This window comes from Oryx dammah, unplaced genomic scaffold (assembly GCF_014754425.2).
Source record: "Oryx dammah isolate SB20612 unplaced genomic scaffold, SCBI_Odam_1.1 HiC_scaffold_25, whole genome shotgun sequence".
NCBI lineage: Eukaryota > Metazoa > Chordata > Mammalia > Artiodactyla > Bovidae > Oryx > Oryx dammah.
Window position 1 is genome coordinate 9,576,926 of NW_024070209.1, and position 23,017 is coordinate 9,599,942.

Here is a 23,017-nt window from a genome sequence, read left to right on the forward strand (position 1 = left end):
GCATTAATAATACAGTGAAGGCACAGTATTAGTCTGTCTTCTATAATCGTAGCTCAGCCCCTTCTCTATGCAGTACAGTGATGCAGAGTAGGCAAAGTTTAAGAGGCCAGGTAATAAATATTTTAGGCTTTGTAGTCCTTACGGTCTCTGTCACAGCTATTCCCCTCAGCAGAAGGGGGAAGCAGCTACTAACTACATTCTCTTTGGCCAATTTAAGGAGGTATGATAATTTTAAACACTCCCTCATTAAAAGTGTCTGTCCTCTCACATATGACTCACAACAGGCTTTAAACTGAGTATTGTAGTCTCCTTGATAATTTCATGTGAACACACAAATTGCATTGCTCAATTTGTTAATGAAAACTATAGACTAGCAGCCTGTGTAGGTCATGTCATAATGGTCTATTCTCTATGCTGAGAAATTCTGGTTGAGGTACAAAAAGTAAAGCATTTGTCTTTCCCATATATTTCAGCCAACTGAGAGTCTTTGGGTTCAGGGTTCAAGATAGGAAAAAACTGTGGAAATACAAAAATGAATCCAGATGTAAGCTGGAAAACAAGGTTTGACCACATTCCAAGTCACCTATGTAGGCACAATTAAATTCTGTGTCTGATGTTTTAAGCTATGCTACTTTTCAGTGAATTACCTGTATTATTAAATGCTGTGAAAATTTTTATACTTATCATATGAGCTTACTCTTGAAAACTGTGTTTTCCCTGCTGTAAGAGAAAAGTATCCATTTTTCTTCAGAGCTTATTTAAACAGAAATGATAGAAATGTAAAGGGCTGAAATAAGATCAGATCTGTTTTCCATTCCCATTTCAACCCTGAGTGACTTGAATGAAGCGATTACCTTCCCTGTACTTTAATTTTTCAATTTCAAATGGGGTTAGCAATATCTGCCCCTTACCTCAAGTCCCCTAGAAGAAATGAGATGAAGTCAAATCCACTTTTCAGAAACACCTTTACAATGAAACTACTGCACATAGAAAATGTGAAGTTTCTACACCTTCTGCAAGCCAGCAACTGTTTACATTGTTCCACACTTGATAAACTAAAGTTCATTAGACTTTATCATAAGAAAAGAAAAATGGCCACTACCTGGCCATTTGTTAGTGGTTACTATGCCAAGATTTTTTTTTTGTAGAGAGGAAATACTATCAGGGCATAGTCAGGAAAGGGGCGCTCAGCATGAGGGCCATGAGTCTGGGCCCTTCATCCAAACTTGACCACATGATGGTTATTAGTCACCGAATATCGTGACTAGGATTACTTTGGTTATTTTAAATGCTTTTCAGATGCCAGAGACTAGAGTATAAATACACCCACATTTATAAGCAACTTACTTTATAAAGAAATGTTTACTAATACCCGTAAGCATCAATCAAAGTAATTTTAAACAGTGCCCCACAAAAATAGCAGTATTTTAAATTCTCAACAGAATGGTGAAGTACAAGCTTCATTTCTGCTGCATGTATAGTCCCCCTTGACTCTGTTCATCACAAGCTCCAGCAGCCATGACAGAAACTCATCCCAGATCTGTCCCTGATTGTTTATACAGCAAGGAATATTCCACTGCAGTGACAGTCAGTTAAGCTAACCTCGAGGTGACCAAAACATGTAGAATTAAGAACTATCTAGAGAGGCTGAAGGTGGGTAAGTTATACAAGCAAAACATTTATTAATGTCCACTGATACTCAGAAAAAGCAAGTCATAGATAAAATGTAATCTTGTTCTTGATGGGATTATAATTATCCGAGGAAGTTTGCAAAGCCCATGCCATAGTGGTAAAGACTGGACCAAAGTAAACACCAGAAAATGACATCATGACATGGTAAGGAACTGGGAGGTGGGGTGTGCAGTGTACAATTAATTCAAACACATAAAAATGCATGTTGTTTTATTAATGAGTTATTGAAATACCACTTGCCTAAATGAAATACTGAATGCGCCAGGTCCCAGCTGCAGTTTGGGGCCACCTGGTGGCAATATCTATTCAGATGTCAGTTATCTGTGGCCTGTGGCTGAGGCCTTAAAAATAGCTGAGAAAAGAAGAGAAACCAAAGGCAAAGGAGAAAAAGAAAGATATACCCATTGAATGCAGAGTTCCAAAGAATAGCAAGGAGAGATAAGAAAGCCTTCCTCAGTGATCAATGCAAAGAAATAGAGGAAAACAATAGAATCAGAAAGACTAGAGGTCTCTTCAAGAAAATTAGAGATGGCAGGGGAATATTTCATGCAAAGATGGGCCCAATAAAGGACATAAATGATATGGACCTAACAGAAGCAGAAGACATTAAGAAGAGGTGGCAAGAATACACAGAAGAACTGTACAAAAAAGAACTTCATGACTCAGGTAACCATGATGGCAAGATGACTCACCTAGAGCCACACATCCTGGAATGCAAAGTCAAGTGGGCCTTAGGAAGCCTTAGGAAGCATCACTAGGAACAAAGCTAGTGGACATGATGGAATTCTATTTGAGCTATTTCAAATCCTAAAGGATGATGCTGTGAAAGTATTGCACTCAATATGTCAGCAAATTTGGAAAACTTAGCAGTGGCCACAGGACTGGAAAATTTCAGCTTTCATTCCAAATACAAAGAAAGGCAATTCCAAAGAATGCTCAGACTACTGCACAACTGCACTCATCTCACACACTAGCAAAGTAATTCTCAAAATTCTCCAAGCCAGACTTCAACAGTACGTGAACCGTGAACTTCCAGATGTTCAAGCTAGATTTAGAAAAGGCAGAGGAACCAGAGATCAAATTGCCACCATCTGCTGGATCATCGAAAAAGCAAAAGAGTTCCAGAAAAACATCTATTTCTGCCTTATTGACTATCCCAAAGCCTTTGACTGTGTGGATCACAATAAACTGTGAAAAATTATTCAAGAGATGGGGATACCAGACGACCTGACCCACCTCTTGAGAAATCTGTATGCAGGTCAAGAAGCAACAGTTAGAACTGGACATGGAACAACAGACTGGTTCCAAATAGGAAAAGGAGTACCTCAAGGCTGTATATTGTCACTCTGCTTATTTAACTTATTTGCAGAGTACATCATGCAAAATGCCAGGTTGGATGAAGCACAAGATGGAATTAAGATTGCTGGGAGAAATATCAATAACCTCAGATATGCAGATGATACCACACTTACGGCAGAAAGCAAAGAACTGAAGAGTATCTTGATAAAAGTGAAAGAGGAGGGTGAAAAAGTCAGCTTAAAACTCTACATTCAGAAAACTAAGATCATAGCATCTGATCCCAACACTTTGTGGCAAATAGTTGGGGAAACAATGGAAACAGTGACAGACTTTACTTTTGGGGGCTCCAAAATCACTGCAGATGGTGACAGCAGCCATGAAATTAAAAGACACTTGCTCCTTGGAAGAAAAGTTATGATCAACCTAGACAGCATATTAAAAAGCAGAGACATTACTTTGCCAACAAAGATACATCTAGTCAAAGCTATGGTTTTTCCAGTAGTCATGTATGGATGTGAGAGTTGGACTATAAAGAAAGCTGAGCAGAAAAGAATTGATGCTTTTGAACTGTGGTGTTGGAGAAGACTTTTGAGAGTCCCTTGGACTGCAAGGAGATCCAACCAGTCAATCCTAAAGGAAATCAGTCCTGAATATTCGTTGGAAGGACTGATGCTGAAGCTGAAGCTCCAATACTTTGGCCACCTGTTGGGAAGAATTGACTGACTGGAAAAGACCCTGGTGCTGGGAAAGATTGAAGGCAGGAGGAGAAGGGGATGACAGAGGATGAGATGGACATCACTGACTTGATGGACATGAGTTTGAGTAAGCTCCAGGAGTTGGTAATGGATAGGGAAGCCTGCAGTCCATGGATAGGTATGCTGCAGTCCATGGGGACGCAAAGAGTCAGACACGACTGAGCAACTGAACTGAACTGAACTGTGGCTGAATGGGGTTTCCAGAACAACCATAGAAATTCAAGGAATATCTATCTATGTGATCTGATGTTGTTACTGAGTTAGAGTTCACTCTACTTGCCACATGATAGGCCAGTAATCTGAGAGATGAGGTGTTGAGGTGGAATATGAATATGAATTTATTTGGAAACCCAGCAGGTTGAGAAGATGGCAGACTAATATCTCAAAATAACCATCTCATTGGAGTCTGAATGCCAGATTCTTTTATAGAACAGAGAGGGAAACGTGGTGAGGAAAGAAGTCTTGCAAATATCTCCTGGAATATCCAGCCTCAGGGAGGGAATGTGTTGATTCCTTCTTTCCTACAGCCATTCATGGGTGGACAGGGTCCTGAACTTTGGTTTAATATTCAGGTAGAGGGGCAGGGTTCCCAGAGACAGGCCATTATGTATGATTATAATAACAAAGGCAATGAAAAGCAAAGGTTAAACTCAATGAAATGGATCCAATATGAAGTCAAAATTGACTCTTCTCTGTAACAATGTCATCTGCTAGACTGGGAATTGGACCAGGGAGCATAGTACAGATTCAGGAAATCTGTCTCTGTCTCCCTGCTTCCTGAAGCAGAGACTTCATCTCCACCACATCTTCTACCCTAAACAAGGTAGTGGGAACTTTGTGGCCAACACCATCTCTGGCCAGCCCTTTTGGCTTCACTCTGGAAACCAATTCTCTTCATTTGTTTCTTCAAAGTCCCACTGACATGGACTTGTTGGGTGAGGCATATTTTACTGAAGATTTTGGGAGTGGTTAGAGAAATCAGAGATTTATAACATAGGACAGGATTGTACTTTCTTGAATTTACTCCCAGATGACAGTGTTCCAACAATATATAGAGCAATCCTTGCCAAAGTAAATTTCTTGCTAATTGTGTCCTTTTGCAAGTCCCTGCTGCCAACCAAAGGATCTCAATCTCTCTCTCTCTCCCTCTCTCTCTCTCATTTCCCTCTCCTTGTTACCTGTATTCTTGACATTCTTCTACCACACAGATACCAATTTGCAGTTTTCATCCCATCTCAACTTGGCCTATCTTTTCTTATCACAAAACATGTTGATATCCCCAGCCAAACCAACCACCATCTAATTTGTTCTCTCTTGGATATATGAAGCATATAGAAGATTTGTAACTTATGGTTTCTTTTTATTTAACATATCCACTAAATAAATGGTTTCTTTGGTGTCTCACACAGTCAAGAATCTGCCTGCCATGTGGGAGGCCTGGGTACAATCCCTAGGTCAGGAAGATCCCCTGGAGAAGGGGATGGCACCCACGCCAGTGTTCTTGCCTGGAGAATTTCAAGGACAGAGAAGGCTTGCAGGCTTCAGTCCATAAATTGCACACAGTCAGACACAGCTGAGTGACTAGCACACACACACACACACACACACACACACACACACACACATATACAAACTAAATAAAATTTTCAGGTGGGATTATTAGCCACCTGCCTCCACCCAAATCCCTGCCCTGACTCTAAGAAGACAAGAAAGAAGAGGGGTAGAGTAAGTGAGTTTCTTTCTGCTGGAGTCTAGTGCCTAAGTATTTCTTATTAGAGCATTTCCAAACCTGGAGCCATTCCTGGCAGCACATCTTTTCTCTTTGCCTGAAACTGCTGACCAAAAAAAGAACCTGAAACAAGGACATAAGAGAGTGAGCAGATCAATAACATCTGCTAAACTTTACCATGAGAATCAGTGTTGAGATGGGCCAAGGAACTCAACCATCTGATATCTTCTGGAAAGCTACAGGCCTGGCTACAGACAACTGAAACCATCCCCTGATGCTCTTTTAAGAAATGTGTATTATAATAGACATCTTTATTTTTTGGAACTAAGTAAAATAATAAGAGATTTGCACTGCCATGACATTTAAAAAAATAATTCATACTACGAAGCCACAGGAGACAAGGATCAAGACCATCTCCATAGAAAAGAAATGCAAAAAATCAAAATGGCTGTCTGGGGAGGCCTTACAAAATAGCTGTGAAAAGAAGAGAGGAGAAAAGCAAAGGAGAAAAGGAAAGATATAAGCATCTGAATGCAGAGTTCCAGAGAATAGCAAGAAGAGATAAGAAAGCCTTCTTCAGTGATCAGTGCAAAGAAATAGAGGAAAAGAACAGAATGGGAAAGACTAGAGATCTCTTCAAGAAAATTAGAGATACCAAGGGAACATTTCATGCAAAGATGGGCTCGATAAAGGACAGAAATGGTATGGATCTAACAGAAGCAGAAGATATTAAGAAGAGGTGGCAAGAATACACAGAAGAACTGTACAAAAAAGATCTTCATGACCCAGATAATAACGATGGTGTGATCACTCATCTAGAGCCAGACATCCTGGAATGTGAAGTCAATTGGGCCTTAGAAAGCATCACTACAAACAAAGCTAGTGGAGGTGATGGAATTCCAGTTGAGCTATTTCCAATCCTGAAAGATGATGCTGTGAAAGTGCTGCACTCAACATGCCAGCAAATTTGGAAAACTCCACAGTGGCCACAGGACTGAAAAAGGTCAGTTTTCATTCCAATCCCAAAGAAAGGCAATGCCAAAGAATGCTCAAACTACCGCACAATTGCACTCATCTCACACGCTAGTAAAGTAATGCTCAAAATTCTCCAAGCCAGGCTTCAGCAATATGTGAACGATGAACTTCCAGATGTTCAAGCTGGTTTTAGAAAAGGCAGAGGAACCAGAGATCAAATTGCCCACATCCACTGGATCATGGAAAAAGCAAGAGAGTTCCAGAAAAACATCTATTTCTGCTTTATTGACTATGCCAAAGCCTTTGACTGTGTGGATCACAATAAACTGTGGAAAATTCTGAAAGAGATGGGAATACCAGACCACCTGACCTGCCTCTTGAGAAATCTGTATGCAGATCAGGAAGCAACAGTTAGAACTGGACATGGAACAACAGACTGGTTCCAAATAGGAAAAGGAGTACGTCAAGGCTGTATATTGTCACCCTGCTTATTTAACTTCTATGCAGAGTACATCATGAGAAACACTGGACTGGAAGAAACACAAGCTGGAATCAAGATTGCTGGGAGAAATATCAACAACCTCAGATACGCAGGTGACACCACCCTTATGGCAGAAAGTGAAGAGGAGCTAAAAAGCCTCTTGATGAAAGTGAAAGAGGAGAGTGAAAAAGTTGGCTTAAAGCTCAACATTCAGAAAACGAAGATCATGGCACCTGGTCCCATCACTTCATGGGAAATAGATGGGGCATCAGTGGAAACAGTGTCAGACTTTGTTTTGGGGGGCCCCAAAATCACTGCAGATGGTGACTGTAGCCATGAAATTAAAAGATGCTTACTCCTTGGAAGAAAAGTTAAGACCAACCTAGATAGCATATTCAAAAGCAGAGACATTACTTTGCGGACTAAGGTCCGTCTAGTCAAGGCTATGGTTTTTCCTGTGGTCATGTATGGATGTGAGAGTTGGACTGTGAAGAAGGCTGAGTGCCAAAGAATTGATGCTTTTGAACTGTGGTGTTGGAGAAGGCTCTTGAGAGTCCCTTGGACTGCAAGGAGATCTAACCAGTCCATTTTAAAGGAGATCAGCCCTGGGATTTCTATGGAAGGAATGATGCTAAAGCTGAAACTCCAGTACTTTGCCCACCTCATGGGAAGAGTTGACTCATTGGAAAAGACTCTGATGCTGGGAGAGATTGGGGACAGGAGGAGAAGGGGATGACAGAGGATGAGATGGCTGGATGGCATCACTGACTTGATGGATGTGAGTCTGAGTGAACTCCAGGAGTTGGTGATGGACAGGGAGGCCTGGCGTGCTGCGATTCATGGGGTGGCAAAGAGTCGGACACGACTGAGCGACTGAACTGAACTGAACAAAGCCACAAAAATTGAGATTGTGTGGAGCTGATACCATAAAGGAGGGATAGGTCCAGGAAATAGCAAAAGCCCAGAAATAGAGCTATATGAGTGTACAGACATATATGCAATTTTAAAGCATCAGGGAGAGGATGGAATATCCAATAGTGGTGCTTGGGAAACTATAAACAATTGTTGGAGAAAGAAATTTGGAGCCTTTTCTCATAATATCAAAGTATATCCTATATAGCCTAATCAGTTAAATGCAAATAAATAAATAAACCAGGGGAAAGCATAAGTGAGTGTTTTCATGATTTTTATATGGAAGAGACATTTAAAGCATAATATGATAGAATCCATAGAGCATTCTTAGAAAATAGTAAAGATAATATGAACACCTCAATGTAAAATTGAGTAAATTAAGCAGGCGATCAATTCACAAAAGAAATGACAATGACTAAATAGAAATATTATAATATTTCAATTTACAATGAATCAAGAATATTACAGTAAGTAAAGTACGGAATCACATATAAACTATTATGTTGTAAAAGACAAAAATACTTACTAACACCCAGTACAGGCATGAAGAGGAAAAAGAAATCTCATAAATTGTTGCTGGTTGTATAAATTGGCATATATTTTCTGAAGAGTATAAATATACATCAAACCCTTAAAAACACTGTAACTTAATCCTGACTAATTCTTGGGAAATAAGAAATAGAGCAAAGACATTTTTCTGAAGGTGTTAATTATAGTATCAGGTATATATCAAGATATAAATGACTCAAATGTTCAAATTAGAATACTGGTTACCTGACTATGTACCTTCATGAAAATCGCTTCATGAATCATAGCTTTGTCATGGCAAAGGGGCTTGTGTAACTCAATGAAGCTATGAGCCATGGCATGCAGGGCAACCCAAGATGGACAGGTTATAGTGGGGAGATCTGACAACATGTGGTCTACTAGAGGAGAGAATGGCAGCGGACTTGCCTTGAGAACCTCTTGAACAGTTTGAAAAGAAGATATGACACCAGAAGATAAGCCCCTTGGGTCAGAAGTTGTGCAATATGCTACTAGGAAAGAGTGGAGAAATAGCTTTGGCTGGGCCAAAGCAGAAACGAAGCATAGTTGCTGACTTGTCTGGTGGTGAAAGTAAAGTTCAATGCTGTAAACACCAATATTGGAATTAGAATATTAGGTTCATGAATCAAGGTAAATTGGATGTGGTCAAGCAGGAGATGAAAAGAGAAGACATCAACAATTTGAAATCAGTGAACTAAAATGGATAGGAATGGGTGTACCTACTACTGAGGGCAAGAATCCCTTAGAAGGGATAGCCCTCATAATCAACAAGAGTCCAAAATGCAGTACTTGGGTACAATCACAAAAACAACAGAATGATCTTGGTTCATGTCCGAGGCAAACCATTCAATATCATACTAATCCAAGTCTATGCCCCAGGCACTAATGCTGAAGAAGCTAAAGTTGACCAGTCCCATGAAGACCAATGAGACCTTTCAGAACTAAAGCAAAATTGTCCTTTTCATCATAGGAGATTGGAATGCAAGCATAGGAAGGCAAGAGATCAAGAGATACATGGAATAACAAGCAAGTTTGGCCTTGGAGTACAAAATGAAGCCGGGCAAAGGCTAACAAAGTTTTGCAAAGAGAACACACTGGTCATAGCAAACACCCTCTACCAACAACACAAGAAATATCACTACTACACATGGATATCACCAGATGGTCAACACTGAAGTCAGATTAATTATACTCTTTACAGATGCATATGGAGAAGTTCTATACAGTCAACAAAAAGAAGACCTGGAGCAGACTGTGGCTCCGATCATGAGCTCCTTATTGCAAAACTCAGGCTTAAATTGAAGAAAGTCAGGAAAATCACTAGGCTATTCAGGTATAACCTAAATCAAATCCTTTATGATTATACAGTGGAAGTGATGAATAGCTTTGAAGGGATTAGATCTGAGAGATAGAGTGCCTGAAAAAGTATGGACACAAGTTTGTAACATTGTACAGGAGGCAGTGAAGGAAACCAACCCAAAGAAAAAGAAACAAAAGAAGGCAAAGTGATTGAGGATAATTTACAAATAGCTAAGAAGAGAAGCAAAAGGCAAGGGAGAAAGGGAAAGATACACCAAACTGAATGCACAGTTTCAAAGAATAGCAAGAAGAGATAGAAACCCATCTTAAGGGAACAATGCAAAGAAATGGAGGAAAACAATAGAATGGAAAAGATTAGAGATCTCTTCATATTGGAGGATCAAGAGAACATTTCATGCAAGGATGGGCACACTTAAGGGACAGAAATGGTAAGGACCTAATAGAAGCAGAAGAGATTGAAAATAGGTGGCAAGAATACACAAAATATATACAAAATATACAAAAAAAGTCTTAATGACCAGAAAACCAAGATGCTATAGTCACTCACCTAGAGCCAGGCATCCTGAAGTGTGAAGTCAAGTGGGCCTTAGGAAGCATTACTATGAACAAAGTTAGTGGAGATGATGGAATTCCAACTGAGCTGTTTAAAATCATAAAAGATGATGCTGTTAAAGTGCTGCACTAAATATGTTAGCAAATTTGGAAAACTCATCAGTGGCCACAAGCCTGGAAAAAGTCAGTTTTCATTCCAATCCCAAAGAAAGGCAATGCCAAAGAATGTTCTAACTACTGTACACTTTTGCTTATTTCACATGCTTATAAAGTTATGTTCAAAATCCTTCAAACTGGGTTTCAGTTGTATGTGAACCTAGAACTTTCAGATGTACAAGCAGGGTTTAGAAAAGGCTGAGGAACCAGAGATCAAATTGCCAACATCTGTTAGATCATAGACAAAGCAAGGGAATACCAGGAAATATCTATTTCTGCTTCATTGACTGTGCTAAAGATTTTGACTCTGTGGACTACAACAAACTCAACATTCAAAAAACTAAGATCATGGCATCCAGTTCCATCACTTCATGGCAAATAGATGGGGAAACAATGGAAACAGTGACAGACTTTATTTTCTTGGGCCCCAAAATCATTGCAGATGATGACTGCAGCCATGAAGTTAAAAGACGCTTGCTCCTTGGAAGGAAAACTATGACCAACCAAGACAGTGTATTAAAAAGTAGAGATATCACTTTGCTGACAAAAGTCTGTCTAGTCAGAGCTATGGTTTTTCCAGTAGTCATGTATGGATATGAGACTTGGACAATAAAGAAGGCTGAGCCCAATGAGTTGCTGCTTTGAATTTTGCTTCTGGAGAAGATTCTTGAGAGTTCCTTGGACTTGAGGAGATCAAGCCAGTCAATTCTAAGGAAAATCAACCCTGAATATTCCTTGGAAGGACTGATGCTGAAACTGAAGCTCCAGTACTTTGGCCATCCATAGGAAGAGTTGACTCATTGGAAAATACCTTGATGCTGGGAAAAACTGAGGGCAGGAGAAGGGGGAGACAGAGGATAAGATGGTTGGATGGCATCACTGACTCAATGGACATGAGTTTGAAAAAACTCTGAGAGATAGTGAAAGACAAGGGAGCCTGTCTGGCTGCAATCAATGGAGTCACAAAGAGTCAGACATTGCTTAGCAACTGAACAACAACTAGGCTCTGCCTCTAAGAACCATGGTTCTTAGATAGGGGAGGGAGATCAAGATTGCATAGCAGGGAGACACAGAGCTTACTTCCCCCCACAAACAGATCAAAAATAACATCTTCATATGGAGCAATCCTCACTTGAAACTAACTGGAAAGTGGCAGAAGAAGTCATGTGTAACCAAAGCTATAAGGAAGATTGGCAAAGAACTGAGTAGGAAGGGAAGAAAATTAACCAGGTCAGTCCCCATGGGAGGAGAATCAGAGAAAAAGAGCAGTTACACAAAGATCCTTCCTGGGAAGTGAGCAGTTTGAGTCACATACTAGCCACCCCAACCCTGGGTTCCAATTCCAGGAAGATGAGCCCCCTTGGCTGGTTGGAGGGCTGGTGGGCAGCTCCAGAAGGGCAGAAGAAAGCTAGGACTCTGCTCATGAGGCATGCATAATGCTTTTCTTGCCCCTGAAATAGGGCAGAGGGGACAAATGGAAGCTGCACCCATGACTGACTGGTTTCCTGCAACTTCCCTGGCTTGCCACCCAGCCTGAACTGAGTGAACGTTCCAACACCACTTGCCTGGCATCACAGCTCCACACTGGAGCAAGGACTGGTACAACCAGCCAAAAAGCTGGACTGTGAGATCTGAAGTAGCTCAAACCACAAGTGGTGTCTCAGCAGGGAAAGGGCAGCCATTATTTCTAATTGTACAGGCGACACACCAGAGGCAGTCTGGATCTCTGACAGTAGCCAAACGGCCACAACCCAGCCCCAAACCTTGCTAAGTACCCACAAGAGCCCTTCTTGCTCCAGCACAGCTGGGTGCAAGAGCTGGGAAGGAGAAGAGCACACACTTAAAGGAAACAGAGCCAGTTCAGACCCAAAGTTAAGGACTTCTGCTCCAGTGACGAGGTCTGGCCCAGTGCCGAGGGGCATCAACATCCATTAAGCATAGGGGAAGCCCTGCCTCACACTTGACTCTGGCCCTAGTCTCCCAAGCTCCAGCCCCATTTCCTTTTAAGGTGATAGCTGCCCGCACACACTGAGGAAGATGTGACTTGCGTTCACATCAAAGTCAGCTCTCTGACTAAAGCCACAGATGCTCCTTACCTTGGACCAGTGGTTCTTAATTTTAAACCAGCCTCAGAATCATATGCAGGGCTTGTGCAAATATGGAGGGCTAGGCCCCACCCAGTTTCCAACTTAGCAAGACTGAGAATCTGCATTTATAACAAGTTCCAAGGTGATAACTGCTATTGGTTCTGTTTCAGACTTTGGAAACCGCTGTCTTAGATAAGTCTTTCTCAAGCTCAGAATCACATGAGAATAATTGGGGGAGATTTTAAAATAATCAGTGTCCAGAGATACTCACGTAATTGGTTGTGAGTGAGGAAGCACAAAACCACAGTTTAGAAAATTCTTCAAGCTATGCTGGAATATGGCTAGCATTGAGAACTGCCTTTTCAGATCCAAGGCCTACAAGCCTTTTGGAACCACATTACTGTTTGTAATGGTTTCATTTATTTATTTTTGGCTGTGCTGGGTCTTCCTTGTTGCACAGCAGGCTTTTCTCTAGTTGTGGTGAGTGGGGCCTACTCCTTAGTTGCAGTGCTCAGGCTTCTCATGTGGTGGCCTCTCTTGTTGGGAATCACAGGCTCTAGGGAAGGTTCTGTGATTAATAGTTGTAGTGCATGAGCGCAGTGCTTGCAGCTCCTGGGCTCTAGAGCATGGGCTCAATAGTTGCGGCATACATGCTTAGTTGTTCTGCAGCATGTGGGTGGGATCTTTCTCAATCGGTGATCAAACCCATATCTCCTGCATCGGCAGGCAGATTCTTCACCACTGAGCCACCAGGGTAGTCCCTGGAACTCCATTGTTGTTTGAGATTTAATGACATCACTAAAGTGTGTATTAACCATATTTTCTAGTTTCTGTATCTGATGCTTTGATATCTTGGGTCTTTATGATTTAAGAGGGACTGCCTATCCAGGGCTAGATAATCCTAGGGATAACTCCTGCTAGTGTGCTTTCATATGCAAACTAAACAACCCAAAGCCCCTACCCATCACCTATCTGCTTTTTCGGGGCTCCTATACTGCAAGACACTTATCCTCTGCCCTAATCACCCCAGGGCCACGTCTGATATCTATGGGCAGTCCCTACACTGGGGCCCACTGAAACAATTCAAACAAGACCATCCTAAGCCTGTTTATCTTGCCTCACTGATTCTTTCCCTCAAAAAACATAGTAGAAGACTTTCCTACATTTTCTCCATGCTCTCTGCCTAGACCGTCTGTGAGATGGTATGCCCCTTTCTCTTGGGAAGTATGACTAATAAACTATCTTTTCAATGGAAAACTTGTCTTGATCTGTTAGTGACAGCGTTTCTTAGGCAGGTGGATAAGCAGTCCATGGACCCAGCCATGTAGTCATCCATGTCCTGGAATTTATGGCCATTTGGAATTTATGACCATTCACCCACATCAAAAATGGGAGCTATGGAGCTGGTTAATTGATAACATCAGAGCCATAGGAACAGGTTCCTTGGCGTTGTCAGGAGACCGGCCTTTGCTACAAGATCTAAGAGAAACAAATTGACCTAATCCTATGCCAAAGCTATTTTTAGTAACAGGTCAAAACGTACATATAATGAGATATCTTAAAAGCTGTATGTGGATCTCTTCCTAACCCTTCTGCTATCTGTGCCAGAAGCTGTCCCTATTACTTCCTGACTTTTAATAACATTGTTAGACTGCTGCAAAGACATGAGCGACTGTGTTCCTTTGGTCCTGGAGTGAATACTTTCCTTTGAAGATTATGAACTCAGAGCTGACACCGAACGTCACAGAACATAGGCCTCACTACACTTGAATTAAAAACAGTAAAATCTATATTTTAAAACAACGTGCTCTTTGGAAAATCACAGATCAGACCATTAGGAAAATGCTAAGCTGAATCAGTCAACCTAGTTTATCAGTCTCTTTTTTAAGAAGGAAAAGTTATTTTGTTATTCATTTGTGAGCAATAAAAAGTATAGATTTAATTTCAACTAAAAAGAATTATAGACAGGTTCATACTCAAACATGGATAATTAATAACTTAATAATTATTAAATTATTCTTAATAATAAGACCCAGCAATTTCACTTCTAGATATATACTCAGAATTGAATGCAGGGCCTCAAACAAATACTTGTACACTAAAGAGTACAAAGTTCATAGCAGCATTATCCACAATAGCCAAAAGGTAGAAACAACTCAAATGCCCCTCATTAGATGAATGGATATTCAAAAATGTAATAAATATATATATATGGAATATTATTTAGCCTTAAAAAAGAATGAAGTTCTGATACATGCTATAACATGGATGAACCTTGCAAACATAATGCTAAGTGAATAAGCCAGACACAAAAGGACAAATATTGCATGATTCCACTTATCTAAGATACTTAGAACAGACAAATTCAAAGAGAAAATCTAGCTCAGACAAACCCCTTTCACATAGAAACTGCAAATGCTCAATCCAATATCCAAGTTTAGATGAATGTAGGCTAAATAACTGAAATTTAATCATTAGAAAACATGGAAATAAACATTTCTTCCATCTTGACATCTTCTTGGAAAAGTTTTACCATATTCTTGCAGTTCATTGGAGATAAACTTACATTTTAATATTTTGCCAAACTCACTATTTTAGAGAATTGATCAATAGAATCTAGTATAAACTTATTTTTGTACAGCTTCATGGGGGGATTTTTTGGCTCTCAAATCTGATACTCAGCTCTCAGAATTAATATCGGCCTTGGAAGAAGAGCTCAGGGATCAGGGATGTGCCAAAGTGAGCCAGAGAAAAAATCAAGAGTTACTACAATAGTCTGTGACAGAAGGGACTGCTTGGTTCCCACATGATGAAAGATATGAGATTTATGCATTGAATTTTTGTGTTTTTTATTTGGTCTTTTTAAAAGATTGTAACACAGTTGATTAATAATATTATACATTTTAGTACAGCATGCTGCTGCTGCTGCTAAGTCACTTCAGTCGTGTCCAACTCTGTGCAACCCCAGAGACGGCAGCCCACCAGGCTCCCCTGTCCCTGGGATTCTCCAAGCAAGAACACTGGAGTGGGTTGCCATTTCCTTCTCCAATGCGTGAAAGTGAAAAGTGAAAAGTGAAAGTGAAGTCCCTTAGTCGTGTCTGACTCTTAGCAACCCCATGGACTGCAGCCTACCAGGCTCCTCCACCCATGGGATTTTCCAGGCAAGAGTACTGGAGTGAGTTGCCATTTCCTTCTCCATAGTGCAGCATGCTGCTAAGTCACGTACATCGTGTCCAACTCTGTGCGACCCCAGAGACGGCAGCCCACCAGGCTCCCCTGTCCCTGGGATTCTCCAGGCAAGAACACTGGAGTGGGTTGCCATTTCCTTCTCCAGTGCATGAAAGTGAAAAGTGAAAGTGAAGTCGCTCAGTCGTGTCCGACCCTCAGCGACCCCATGGACTGCAGCCCACCAGGCTCCTCCATCCATGGGATTTTCCAGGCAAGAGTACTGGAGTGGGGTGGCACTGCCTTCTTCAATAGTGCAGCATAGTGATTCACAGTTTTAGAAGTTATACTCCATTTATAGTTATTATATAATATTGGCTATATCCCCTATACTTTGCAATATATCCTTGTAACTTGTTTATTTTATATATAGTAATTTGTACCTCTTAATCCTATACTTCTATCTTGCCCCTCCACCCTTGCCTCTCACCACTGGTAAGCACTAGGTTGTTGCTATACCTATGAGTATTTTCTTTGTTGTTACATTTATTAATTTGTTTTATTTTTTAGATTCCATGTATAAGGGATAACATACAGTATTTTTCTTTCTGTCTGACTTATTTCACTAAGTACCTTCCAAGTCCATCCATATTGTTGCAAGTGGCAAAATTTCATTCTTTCTATGGCTGAGTAGTATTTCACATTTATATACCACATCTTCTTTACTCATTCATCTGTCGATGAATACGTAGGTTGTTTCCACAGCTTGGCTATGGTCAAGAATGCTGCTGTGAGCATTGGGATGCATGTATTCTTTTGAATTAGTTCTTTTCTTTTCTTTGGACATAGCAGGAGTAAAATTGCTAGGTCATATATTAGTTCTGCTTTTAGTTTTTGAGGAACCTCCTTTCTGTTTTCCATAGTGGCTTCACTGATTTACATTCCTACCAACAGTGTAGGAGCACTCCCTTTTCTCCCCATCCTCACCAACATTTGTTATCTGTAGATTTTTTGATGATTTTTGTTTAGTTAGTCATGTCCGACTCTTTGCGACCCCATGGACTGCAGCACTCCAGGCTTCCCTGTCCTTCACCATATCCTGGAATTTGCTCAGACTCGTGTCCATTGAGTCAGTGATACCATCCGACCATCTCATCCTCTGTCATCCCCTTCTCCTGCCTTCAATCTTTCCCAGCACCAGGGTCTTTTCCAATGAGTCAGCTCCTCACATTAGGTGGCCAAAGTATTGGAGCTTCAGCAACAGTCCCTCCATTGAATATTCAGGACCGATTTCCTTTAGGATTGACTGTTTTGATCTCCTAGACGTCCAAGGGACTCTCAAGAGTCTTTTCCAATGCCACAGTTCAAAAGCATCAATTCTTTGGCGCTCAGCCTTCTTTAGGGTCCAACTCTCACATCCATACATGACTGCTGCAAAAAGCATAGCTTTGACTAGATGGATCTATGTTGGCAAAGTAATGTCTCTGCTTTTTAATATACTGTATAGGTTTGTCATAGCCTTTCTTCTAAGGAGCAAGTATCTTTTAATTTCATGGCTGCAGTCACCATCTGCAGTGATTTTGGAACCCAAGAAAATAAAGTCTGTCACTGTTTCCATTGTTTCCCCATCTATTTGCCATGAAGTGATGGGAACAGATGCCATGATCTTAGTTTCTTAAATGTTGAGTTTTAAGCCACCACTTTCACTCTCCTCTTTCACCTTTATCAAAATGCTGTTTAGTTTCTCTTTGATGTTACCCATTCTGATAGTGGTGAGGTGATATCTCACTATGGTTTTGACGTGTTTTTCCGATGATTAGTGATGTTAAGCATGTTTTCATGGGCCTGTTAGCTATCTATGTCTTCCTTGAAATATGTCTATTCAGATCTTCTTCTGTCTACTTTTTAATTGGGTTATTTCTTGATATTGAGTTGTATAAACTGTTTATATATTTTGAATATTGAACCATTATCAGTTATATCATTTATAAATATTTTCCCCCATTCAGCAGTTTGCATTTTCATTTTGTCCATGGTTCTGTCAGAGGACTGTGTCATTTCCTTGGTTCTGTCCCATCACAACAAAAATTTGAAGAGACGGACGTTAAAGCCCTCGGTGTGTCATAGCTCTTGGACAGACCATGTCACAGCTCTTGGACAGATCAGTGTTATGGCTCTCAGAAAGATCTGTACAGAGTGTTACAGCTCCATGTACAGCTCAGTTTTATTTAGAAAATAAAGGAAAATATGTCCTTGAGGCATGAGGGCATGCCAACCCAAAAGATGCAAAGAGAAGAGAGAGAGAGCGCACATGAGAGGGAGACCCCCAGCCATTTGGCTCCTCTTTTTATATGTTTTTCCCTTCCCCTGGGCCTGCCCTGTGTAAACTGGGCTAGCCGGAGTGCTGTTTGTTCTACTTGAGGTCCTCACTCCGGTCCCCAGACCTTCCTTTGTTCTATTTTTGTGGGCTTTTCCCTTCCTTGTTTTTAGCCACTGCCATTCTGGACTCCTTTTTCCTATTCTAACTACCTAACAGTTCCTTTTGCAATACAAAAACTTTTAAGTTTAATTAGATTCTGTTTGTTTATTTATTTGTTTGTTTTTCTTCTTTTTTTCCATTTGTTTCGTTTTGTTTTAATTTCTTTTTTTAATTTTTATTTTTACTTTATTTTACTTTACAATACTGTATTGGTTTTGGCGTACATTGACATGAATCCGCCATGGGTGTACATGAGCTCCCAAGCATGAACCCCCCTCCCACCCCACATCATCTCTCCGGATCATCCCCGTGCACCAGCCCCAAGCATCTTGCATCCTGCATTGAACATAGACTGGCGATTCATTTCTTACATGATAGTATACATGTTTCAATGCCATTCTTCCAAATCATCCCACCCTCTCCCTCTCCCTAAGAGTCCAAAAGTCTGCTCTACACATCTGTGTCTCTTTTGCTGTCTCACATACAGGGTCATCATTACCATCTTTCTAAATTCCATATATATGTGTTAGTATACTGTATTGGTGTTTTTCTTTCTTTTGTCTTGTTTTCCCATCAATTTGCCATGAAGTGATGCGACCAGATGCCATGATCTTAGTTTTTTGAATGTTGAGTTTTAAGCCAACTTTTTCACTCTCCTCTTTCACCTTCATCAAGAGGCTCTTTAGTTCCTCTTTTACTTTCTGCCATTAGGGTGGTGTCATCTGCATATCTGAGCTTGTTGGTATTTCTCCCAGCAATCTTGATTCCACCTTGTGATTCATTCAGCCTCTTTAATATATATTGTAAAACCTGAGGTAAATAGGATGGACTCATTTGGCTTTTAATGTTGGGAACCAGTAGGTGTCCCTTTTGTATGAACAAAGCTAGTGGAGGTAATGGCATTCCAGTTGAGCTCTTACAAATCCTGAAAGATGATGCTGTGAAAGTGCTACACTCAATATGCCAGCAAATTTGGAAAACTCAGCAGTGGCCACAGGACTGGAAAAGGTCAGTTTTCATTCCAACTCCAAAGAAAGGCAATGCCAAAGAATGCTCAAGCTACTGCACAATTGCACTCATCTCACATGCTAGTAAAGTAATGCTCAAAATTCTCCAAGCCAGGCTTCAGCAATACATGAACCGTGAACTCCCTGAAGTTCAAGCTGGTTTTAGAAAAGGCAGTGGAACCAGAGATCAAATTGCCCACATCCGCTGGATCATGGAAAAAGCAAGAGAGTTCCAGAAAAACATCTATTTTTGCTTTATTGACTATGCCAAAGCCTTTGACTGTGTGGATCACAATAAACTGTGGAAAATTCTGAAAGAGATGGGAATGCCAGACCACCTGACCTGCCTCTTGAGAAACCTATATGCAGGTCAGGAAGCAACAGTTCGAACTGGACATGGAACAACAGACTGGTTCCAAATAGGAAAAGGAGTATGTCAAGGCTGTATAGTGTCACCCTTCTTATTTAAATTCTATGCAGAGTACATCATGAGAAATGCCGGACTGGAAGAAACACAAGCTGGAATCAAGATTGCTGGGAGAAATATCAATGACCTCAGATATGCAGATGACACCACCCTTATGGCAGAAAGTGAAGAGGAACTAAAAAGCCTCTTGATGAAAGAGAAAGAAGAGAGTGAAAAAGTTGGCTTAAAGCTCAACATTCAGAAAATGAAGATCATGGCATCTGGTCCCATCACTTCATGGGAAATAGATGGGGAAACAGTGGAAACAGTGTCAGACTTTATTTTTTTGGGCTCCAAAATCACTGCGGATGGTGACTGCAGCCATGAAATTGAAAGACGCTTACTCCTTGGAAGAAAAGTTATGACCAACCTAGATAGCATATTCAAAAGCAGAGACATTACTTTGCGGACTAAGGTCCATCTAGTCAAGGCTATGGTTTTTCCAGCAGTCATGTATGGATGTGAGAGTTGGACTGTGAAGAAGGCTGAGCGCTGAAGAATTGATACTTTTGAACTGTGGTGTTGGAGAAGACTCTTGAGAGTCCCTTGGACTGCAAGGAGATCCAACCAGTCCATTCTGAAGGAGATCAGCCCTGGGATTTCTTTGGAGGGAATGATGCTAAAGCTGAAGCTCCAGTACTTTGGCCACCTCATGGGAAGAGTTGACTCACTGGAAAAGACTCTGATGCTGGGAGGGATTGGGGGCAGGAGGAGAAGGGGATGACCGAGGATGAGATGGCTGGATGGCATCACGGACTTGATGGACATGAGTCTGAGTGAACTCCGGGAGATGGTAATGGACAGGGAGGCCTGGCGTGCTGCGATTCATGGGGTCGCAAAGAGTCGGACACTACTGAGCGACTGAACTGAACTGAACTGAAGTGTAGTAATTTCAAGTCTTGTTTTAATCTAACATTTTATTGGTCCCATTTTAAGTAATCATCCAAATATTTCTTTATTCATTTGAGATAACAGCTTAAAGAAATTCTAACTTGTTGGGAATTATAGTCAGACTTTCCTTACAGGTTTTTCATGCTTATATTATAATTATTTTAATACTCTTTTTAGACATTGTAAAACCCATTGAGAAGAAGCACAGACCACAAATGAAGCTTCTCAATCCAGTTTTTTAAACTTGTTTTAAATAAACTATGGAAGTCCTTAGTTTAATTATTAGATACATAATTTCACCTTTAGTTTGATTTTTGTTTATAGGTACCAGCGAGACCGCTGGCTATGATGAGCATGCTTTAGATTTACCAGTTAGTTTTTCCAATTTTAAATGATCCATCAATTGGCCACCAATAAAATATATCTCAATAGAAATTCAAACCATTTAGATGCAAAAGACCTCCCCATAAGAGAGTGGGAGAGGATGTAATCTAAACCCAGAGAATTTTACTCTCAAGACCAAGTTTTCAAAAACACAAACAAACAAATCAAACAAGCACAGAACGACCTAGGAAGATCAGGTAGAACGTTTACATCTCAAAGGCACAGAGAAATGCAAGTTTCCCTCTAGAAAGTCTTTGTTTAAAGTCTGAAAATATATTTTTTTACTAAGCCAGCTTTTCACCTTAATGGAACTTAATTGCATAGGCAATGAAAAAGCCCCCTCAATTTCCATGGTGAGATTTCTTCCAATTTCCAATCAAGTAAACACCTGTAAGTTTTGCATGGATATTGGTGATTTCTCATTCCTTCTTATTTTGAAACATTTATTTTCCATTTTGAAGTTAGTTTGTTGACATAAAATTGCATGTGATGGGCAAGTAGGTGCTTTTTGGGAGCTTAAGTTCTCTGGTTTTGCCCCAGAGTTGTTTAAGCCCCATTTTATGTGTCTCGGGTTTCCCAGTGGAATATAAGACTTCCATGGATGCTCAGATTGTAGGATAGCCAGTTCTTGCGTGTGTCCCCTGTTGAGCAGTTTGTTAATTACATGAGTGGGTTTTCCTGTAGGAACAAGCTGCATGGCATGAGGTCTTGCTTCCACCACTCCTGCAAATTTCTCAGTTATCTGAGAAAGCCGTTGCCAGCCAGGAAGAGAGTCCCTTTTTGGAGCTCAGAAGCTCTCAGAAGATTTCTGTTTTATTTTGACAAACTCTATTAAGGTAGCCAAGTCAAGGAAAAACAACAAGCCAGTCTTCCCCTCTAATAACTCAGTCCCACCTTATTCGTGTTTGAGCAGTCTTCTCAGTCTCTAAACTGAGGCTAACCACTCAGTATCCAAAATGAGTCTTCCCAGTGCCTTAACACTGAGGATATCCTACTCAGCACCCACATTGAGAAAACTCTTCCCAGGACTTTGAGGATGTCCCACTCAGTGTCTAAACTGAGAAACCCAGGTGCCTCTTCTTGAAACCAAGTTTCAAAGATAACCTTTTCCCCCCAATAAAACTCAAGGTCATCAACCAATAGAGGAGATCTGAGATCCAGGAAGATTCACTCAAATCTGCCTGGATTTCAAGGAAGCAGATGGGCACAAGAGACCTCCGCTGGTACCAAGGCTCCAGATTCTTGTAGAGTTCAGGTCGAGGAGAGGAATCCATTCTGGATCCCTTTGTTGACTGCCAAAACTGTCCATTTAAAAAATAATCACAACCTAGAAGATGGGAGTTATGTTTTATTTGATGGAAATTTTTAGGACTTCAAGTCCAGGAGACAGCATCTCAAGTAACCCTGAGAGAACTGCTCTGAGGAGGCAGGAGGAGGAGTCAAGTTATATAGAAATTTGCAACAAGGGGCAAGTAGTCTGAACATCAAAAGATTATTGTTAATTAAAGAAAACCAGATATCTCAAGTAATTTAGTGCTTTTTATATGTGAGCAGATACAAGAGCCTGGGCTCACTGAAGTCATTTCTTTCATATGTATCTCAGCTATCTTGGGCCAGTTTCTAATGCTTTTCACATACACACACCCCAGCTTCTCAGTGCTTACCTTGGGGAGTGGCTGAGGCTGTTGAATAGTAGATATTGTTCTTTCTGGGTGCCCTCTAGGCTCAGAAATTCACATTTGGAGGGATGGAATTGCTGATGACTGGGACATACTTGTTTGTATGTATGAGAAATACTCCATTTCTCACTACCCTTGTTCTGAGGGTTAAAGAAATATTGCCAGTAAAGTCCTTGGTATTGTGTTCTTCACTAAATAAAATCTAACTTCCAGTTCTGCTATTAACACTATCATTAATGTAATTATTAACACAGTGACCTAGAGTAAACCTTCCCAAATATTAGCTGTTCTCATATTATTATATTAGAAATTCTGAGCTTTTGCATTACACGCACATCAGAGGGAAAGCCCTATAACTAGCCACACCTTCCAAGGACCCTCTGAGAAAAAATATTCTTTCTCAAAATTCAAATAACTTATTTAAATGTCCAACTTACAATGG

The 23,017-nt window shown here is 40.6% G+C and overlaps 1 protein-coding gene across 1 annotated transcript in view; it reads left to right on the forward strand.

Annotated features, from left to right (window-relative positions):
• The window catches only part of TACR1 (tachykinin receptor 1), a 175,887-nt gene that overhangs the window by 138,843 nt on the left and 14,027 nt on the right, over positions 1–23,017 (forward strand). The gene's annotated exons all lie outside the window — the stretch shown is intronic.